An 8031-nucleotide genomic window follows, 5' to 3' on the forward strand; every position below is an offset into this window, starting at 1 on the left:
TAGCGCCGTAACTCTGCACGGCAAACACTAAACACAGAATAGCTCAACAGTAACAACTTTAAGAGTGAAGGCTGGAGCAGGCCCTGAGCCCTGAATTTGGACTCATTTCCCAGGCCCACTGAAGTATTGATTTGGTTAATGTAATCCTAGCCAAACTGCCCAAGTAGGAATACAGTCTATTTAAAAGCAGCCCTCTCTCTCTCTGCTGCCCCATGCATGTGTTCCATATGCCATCTGTCAACCACTGATTCCCCCCCAACCCAGCTCCGTGCAGCCATAATAAGGGGATTAACTGTTTGTATTCTGGAGAAGGGATGATACTGCAATCAGGTCACTCAGGAGAGCATGCAGCACGCCGGGCTGCTCTCCGTAATAACAATATGCATTCAATTGATTGTTAGTAATTCCCCAGTCGCTGTTCGCTCTCCTGAATGACATCTGCTTCCTCCGGCTGAACTTTAAGCAGATGTGATCATACAGGAGAGTGACACAGAATAATCACTCAAGGAAAATTCACGAACAAAGGTTTCTCTCCGTGCCATGCTCTGTATGCATGAGTGCAGATGAACATATATGCAGGTGCAGTGCAGCATATGTATTAGGGTAACATTAAGACAAAGTGAAAGAGAGGGCAGAATACCGATACAATACACAAAAACACAGAATAGGGATTGGAATATAATGTAAACAATAGCGGTATACAATATGGCATGCTGTGGATTAAATTTTACAACAAATACAGTACATACAGAAACCATTTAATAAAAATGCACATTGCAGGTAAAAATGACTACATCACAGATCAAAGACTAGTAAACTACTTACATGACTTTACATTTGTGAAAAATATTTTTAAAATGTATTCTTTCTTTTAAATATATGCAACATACTGTGATATAGAAGTATACAGTGGTATACGTATGCATAGTGTACATACTGTATACCACTGTTTAAAAGCCTTAGACATTTGGCATTATTTTGTTTTTCACTCTTTATCTAGACATGCAATTATATGGTGATCACTTACAGATAGTTCAGCCTTTTTTGTTTTAAAATAGATTATTCCTGATAGATCTGAACTTTGCAAAACAAAAAGTAGCCTTTCAGATTGATGTATAGAAAAGAACAAATGATGTTTATCTAAATTAATCAATAAGATATGAAGTTATTTTCTTCTCACCCATACTAAACTGTATTAATTACATTCAAAGCTCTTATGATAATAAAAAACGCTGTTGGACGAAAACACTAAATTCTGGCTGCTCGTAACATACATATGTTCTAACATCTGATTGCTGAAAAATCTTAAAATGAAATAATTTATAATGTTTTAAAAGACATAGATTATAATTTTTCAAAAGCTCTGTGTTTGTGTATTTTCATGATTTTGTAATTAAATGTTGAACATAACAGTTGATCATTCAAAACTAAAGTTGCTGAGATAAACCCATCAAATGCATTACACATAATGTTTAAATATCCACTTCTTGTAAGTAGAAACGACATGATTTCACCATTACACCTTTGAAAATGTTGGTGGGTGTGCAAACTTATGTCTAAGACTCATGATAGCCAATGAAGCATGCACTTTAAACAGTGCACTTGAACAAGCAATTAAACAAACTAGCACTTAAGCTATGAAGCAAAACACATAACTGTGATAGCTAATTCAAAAACAAACAACCTACCCTGAGCTTTTGACAAGACAACTAAAAAAAGTACAAGAATGTATTGATTTTTGGCATTGAAAATATCTTCATATTAAATTTGTACTAAATGATATTATGTCTTTTTTATTCAGCACTATGGAAACACCAGTTTACCTCTCTGTTGCAGGTACAATCTTTGTTAGAATCCCTGCTTGTCAGACATTGCAGGCACCAGTCCCTGTCATTTATGGAAAGTGAGGATGAGACAGATGCAAACGGGTTTTGACGGGCCTGTCTGGTCGGTGTCCAGTAAACAGGTTGGCCCCTCTGTGATGTGTATCAATATGTCAACATTATCCTCACCTAGACTGTAAGGCCCTGAGTTTTTGTTTCATAAGGATGAAACCACACTATACAACATGCTATTTTAAAATTATACCAACAAAACTTACTAAATTTGTACCTTATATCTTAGTGTTCAAGGTTAGGCTTTGCCATCTCTTTGTCTCAGGCATTTCTAATAGTAGTCAACAGTTAAAGACAAGGAGTAGGCTTTGTGTAAGATCTGTGTCGCCTGTCTGCTGCTTCAGAACAAATTATTTTCAAAAAAGCTTTACCATATTACAAAAAATGTGTTAATTTGACTGTCATTTTAAACAGTTCAGAATTTTGTCACTTCCACATAGATAAAGAGCCCCAAAGGGCTCATCAAGGCGAAGAGTTTTAGCTGAGGGTGCGGTCAAGTTAACGACGTACTGCTTCACCCTTTCGTCATATCTGCTGCCAGCCAATGAGAGCCGTCAAGGCGTTCCCGACTGGAAAAGAAGACAAAAATACAAAATGTCGACAAGCGAACAATGGGCATGGAGGAGTGTGCGAGTGAGGAAGGATCCCCGTGCGTCTCTGCGCGGATGAGAAGTGTGTCACCGTGGGTGTCGGTGTGTGTGCCAGGGGGGCGAGCGTGCGGGCAGCAGATGTCAAACCTCTTGCCCCTCCCCCGCCACAGAGAGCACCTGTTGGACCCAGGCCATCTGGAAGCTAAAGCATGATTGTGCACCGAGAGCTCTGTCTGCAACCCCTCCCTAGACACTCTCCCTCATCACCATATTCACCACCCAGGAGGGCGAGTGGGGATCGACAGGCCCAGTGATGCCCCTGTCCTGTGAACTTATCCACCCGTTCGAAAAAATAAAAAGAGCAAGGTCACCTAAGGGAAATGTCAGCCCTTGACTTTTTGAATGTTTATCAAGCCCTTGGTTCACTGAAGAAAGCCATGCTTACAAGTGACGACAAATAAGAATTTCAGAATATTGAAAGATCTTTTAGTCAATATAAAATTGGATCTTTTCTACTGTCTTGGAAAATTATTTCCTGCATTAAGCCCGGGAACAAGCTTGTTACTCTTTATAGAACCTGTTTTTCCTACTTTGCCAACACTGGTGACTTCACTGGTACAGAAAAAGAACAAAGTATACATGAAGGAACAAGTAATAGCTTTATTCCATGCTGAGGTTTATTCAGCACAGAATAAACCCATCACTTGTTCCTTTGCAGACTACGCATGCTGACGTAGCTACTCACCTGAACTAAGTATACATGAAGATGAGCAAGTGGTGTGAAAAGGTGAGTAAAATCCATGGTCTCAGACAAGAGAAATGATAACGATTAATTGAATTTCATGATTGTAAGAAACAATCTTGACTTTATTACTGTTTTATTGCCTTTTGACACAAAGCGGTTGCCTGAGGGTCTAAAAGACTTTGTTACAAAACGTTATAAACTGGGTCAGATGCTGTGTTGGGCACTGTGGTGTGATATCCCTTATTTTCTGCGGTAGAATGGATGACAGGGTTGCATTTTGTTATGCATTAGAACCACAAATGGCACCAAAAAGTTTTTTTTTTGTCTACAGCTATAGGCACTCTGATAAACAGTAGCAAATTCTATGCTGCTTTTCTAAACTAAGACAGACACAAAGACATAATTTGTCTTTACTTTCCTTAAATGTTTTAAATATATAACTAGAAAGTACACACTAGAATACCAGAGATACAGTGTTGCCTAACTAGCCTTTTTCTAGGCATTTTTGGTTATCTTTAAAGTAGTTAATAATATAACTGAAAACCTCGATCTATACACAAAGTAACTACAACAAGGGACACATATATGACTCAGTTCTCACATGATCAACGAAACACTATAATTGAACCCTGATCTTATGATACACTCTCAGCAATTTGAAATGATCGTTATAACAAAAGCAGTGATGTTGTTATTATTAATATTATCATTACAATCAAGAGATCAAACTGCTTTAATTTTCAGCAGGATAGCATGCAGTGACAGGGGTTAATAGTCTTTTTCATGTGTGCCACCTCACTGTCTGGAGTCTTAGCACGTCAGCTGAGTGCTGTGTACAGACTGAAATGAGATCACAAAGAGCTTCACGCTTCTTGGACCAGCTACAGAACTGCACATCACCAAATACTCTTTGAAATCAGTCAGAATAACAGCCTGAAAATCTGTGGAAACATGGGAGTAAGCTGCTCCTCTTTTATTAGCCTCTTTCATCACTCTTTAAGCAGTACTTCAGAAGATGCATGAACACAGAAAGCTTTCTTTCCTTCATGCTGTCACACAACACTGTCAACTAGAATTTAATCGGGGTGTTACAAACAGCAATCTGGGTGGCTTGGTACTGTATGGGAAATACCCCACAAGGATGAAGGACTGAGTGTCTGTTGTTGGGTCAGGACTGACAAGACCCTCTGTGATCTTGGGTGACAAGCCAGTGGTTTTCGAAACCAGGTCACAGGCCCTGTCATTCAGCACCAGACCAATGGCAGTCTTTACAAACTGGAGGCATATTAGGCATTAATTATCAAGTTAATTATGGGACTGGGCATTTTCTCTCAGGAAAGATCCCTTCTGGACACCAGCTGAAAAGTAGGACAGTGGTACACTTCATTTCTTTTCTCTTCCCGTGATTTCTCTTTAGCATATTCCTTGCATTACACTGCAATTATTGTGTTCGAAGTCCATTTTCAAACAACATACAAAAGGTGTTACGTGTGAGAACTAGAAATACTGTATATGCACTGTTACCCAAAAGCATATAGCTTGTAACATCACACCTGTAAACGTATTTAGAATATACTTAATAATTGGTTAGAAAAAGACATTATTAGAACAACAATCCTAACAATTTAACATTGCATTGCAGAACACTGAGTTTAAAAGCTCAGCATTGCATTAACAATCTGGAGTGCCTGTCTCTCCCTTTGAAAAACAAACAGTACACTAAATTATAATGCAAGGATAAGAAAATAAATATGAATGCACGCTAAATTATCATTTGTGGAAGACCCCTGTCTTGTTTTGTCACAACAGAGGATTCTGGGGAAGGATAGTGGGGTCAGAGAAGTGGGACAGGGGAACAGAAGGCCTTTTGCCAATCCTCTCCATAAAATGCCCTCTCCTTATGTGATTATATTAGGGAAAATGGGATAAGAAGCATCAGCCCCTTTGTTACGTTGCTCTTCTTTTAATATTAATATGTTCGAAATCTGACCAGAAGTCCCCCCACCCCACCCCCACCCCAGGTCTATCCGTATTTGGAGGGTAGACTCCCCCATCTGCTGTCTCGCACCTTTTAATCCGTGTGCCCAACACGGCCGCCCCCTCCTCCGTTAATACCTCCTGCTTCGTTACTGTCAGGGTGGGTACAGGAGTGCACATCTTAAGAAAGGGTGTATTTTCTCTGAATGTCTGGCTAAGGCTTTTGTTTTATTTGGAGGCAGCAGGAAGCAGAACTTTTGGGCTTTCTAATCACAATGTTGCGACAGTCCTGGAAGATCGTACCTCCGTAATATGAAGCTGTACACGATAAAGCTGTCAGCAGTAAAATCCGCAGTGTAAGAAAAAGAAAATGTTCGTTAACATTCATTGGCATCATGATTTTGCAGCAGGCAAAGGAGATTTCTCTTCACGAAAAGATCTTTATGATCTTTGATTTGATCTGGACGATTTCCTCAATCCAGCTTCACCTGCCTTGCTCTAACTCCCTGCCCCCAAAGCGTTGTTGATTTCCTTCAGTTTCTCCCGGTGTGAAATCAAAGTCAATTCTGTTTCTTTTCATGACAAAGCAGAGTACAAACGCCCTCAACCCGCAGAGCTCGGCATGTAAGGTTACTATTAGGACATGGCTCTGTCATGTTTCTCCATCTATCACCCATCATTTTAAACAGTGTCAAGACCAACTGTCATTCTAAAATCAACATTTGGCTCTGAAATCTCTGCAAGCGTTCCCTCAGCTGCTCTCTGTATACAGTACAGACGTGATGGCAACAATTATAATGCTTGTCTTATTAATCTTTGATTGCATTCACTATTTCACATTGCATAATCCCTTTGCACAAATAAACAGAATGCAGCTGTGTATTACTTTAAAAACATACTTTGAACCATTGGGAAACAGCTTTGAATGCTTATTTAATTAATTTGGTCATATACTAACTAGCATTAACTGTATATTTTGGACTGACCAGTTATAAGGTTTTTATAAACCTTTTTATTAACTGACAGAATCGTAACAGAAAATCTCCACAACACAATATATTTTGTATCTTAATCTGTACCAAAAGGGTCACTGGGAGTCAATAACATCTTATTTCGAAAATAAATCACAATTTAAAATTGTAAATTTGTTCCTCTGGTGTATTAAGCAAGTTAACTAAGAATAGGTAACTATTTCTGCTTGGAAGATTCACAAGATTCACCACATTTAAGATTACGTCATGTGTTTAAATCCAGTATTCTTGAAGAAGAAACCTTTTTATTAACTGACAGTCAAGGTATTAATAGAAAATCTCATCAGCACGCTATATTTTGAAGGGTCATTGGGAGACCATGACAAAAAAACGAAAACCCTGGTTTTGAAAATAAATCCCACTTTCAAATTGTAAAGGTGTTTCAAAACAAAACGAAATCAAATGCATGGACAGAACATTGATATTCTAGCCGTCCCGTTCTTCAGGTTCAGACCAACTTCTGATGCGTGTTCTACTTTTCTTTTCTCGGTTTGCCTGGACCACAGCCTTTCACCCTTCCCACGGGCTCGGTGGGACACAAGGGGGCTGTTAAAATACAAACCCAGAGCATTACCAGCGGAGGCAGGTGGAGACGAGACTTAAAAAAACGCCACTTTACAAGGCATAAGACTATTGACATATCTAATATTTTTCGTTCTCCCAAAAATAAATGCTCAGTCTCTGCAGTTCAAGGATGGGGGACTCGGTGTGCGCGGCGTGGAACGGGCGGCTGCGCGCACAGCTGGAGTGGAGAGAGGCAATCTGTCAGCGCCGGGGGAAGCGCACGCCGGCAGCCGCGAGTAAAGCCTCGCTTTGCCAGCGAACCCGCCGCGCTGCTGGGATTCGCAGCAACAGCCGATCGATTTTCGTCCTGGGTGCAGCCGCAGCGACGCGGTGGACAGCTCATCCGCAGCGTGGAAACGGGCCCAACAATCGGGAGAGAGGATTAAGGGGGTGGGGTGCGAGGAGCTCGTTGTTGGAGAAATCTTAGTGGGAGAATGGGGTCTTCCCCGGTGTGACCCAGCAGAGTTATGTATGTCAAACCTTTACTTGCAAGACAGGATTGATTCCAAACAGCTCACAATTAAAAGAAAAATAGACCCGTGTAACATCCTGACAGTGTTCAAGGTTACAGATTTCTCTGTTACCCCTACAGAATCACATAATTTGTTTATGGAAAGTTTTTTTTTTACAAATGATTGCTTCCAGAAAAAAAACGCACACTGTTCCGTAAACAAATGGATAGGAGGGAGGATTACTCATTGAAGGTCTTTGGTTTTATTAAAAAAAATATATGAGTGTGAGTTAGCAGGTAGTGTTTGTTTTAACACAGGGCTGGTGTAAGAGGTATCGAGACAAAGAAGGGGAGAGTGCACATTCTGTTGGTGCCAGAATGGTGATGCCCCAGGACTGTCTTCTGTAATCCAGGACCTGCGTGTGACCTGGCAGGGCCCTCTGTGTGCCTGCAGCCAGCACAGAAACTGCACTAATCCCTGTAATCCCACAGTGAGAAAGGCAGGGGAGAGGGGGTTAAGAGCTGACTAACAAGATAACACACAGAGAGCACTCAGTTGACTGCGGAGCAAGACTGGAGCAGCATTTATCGTGTAAATATATAAGATCAAGCTATCTACATTTCTAATATATCTTTAGGATGAAATATTTTGAAAAAAAAAATAAATTGAATGCAATGCGCCATTCTTCAGAATAACCAGTTTCCTCTGAAAACTCTCAGCGTGTTGGTTGTATTTCAGACAACAGAGGATTACAGCAGAGGAGAACAATTAACACAT

Source organism: Lepisosteus platostomus, chromosome 20 (assembly GCF_059453375.1).
Source record: "Lepisosteus platostomus isolate fLepPlt1 chromosome 20, fLepPlt1.hap1, whole genome shotgun sequence".
NCBI lineage: Eukaryota > Metazoa > Chordata > Actinopteri > Semionotiformes > Lepisosteidae > Lepisosteus > Lepisosteus platostomus.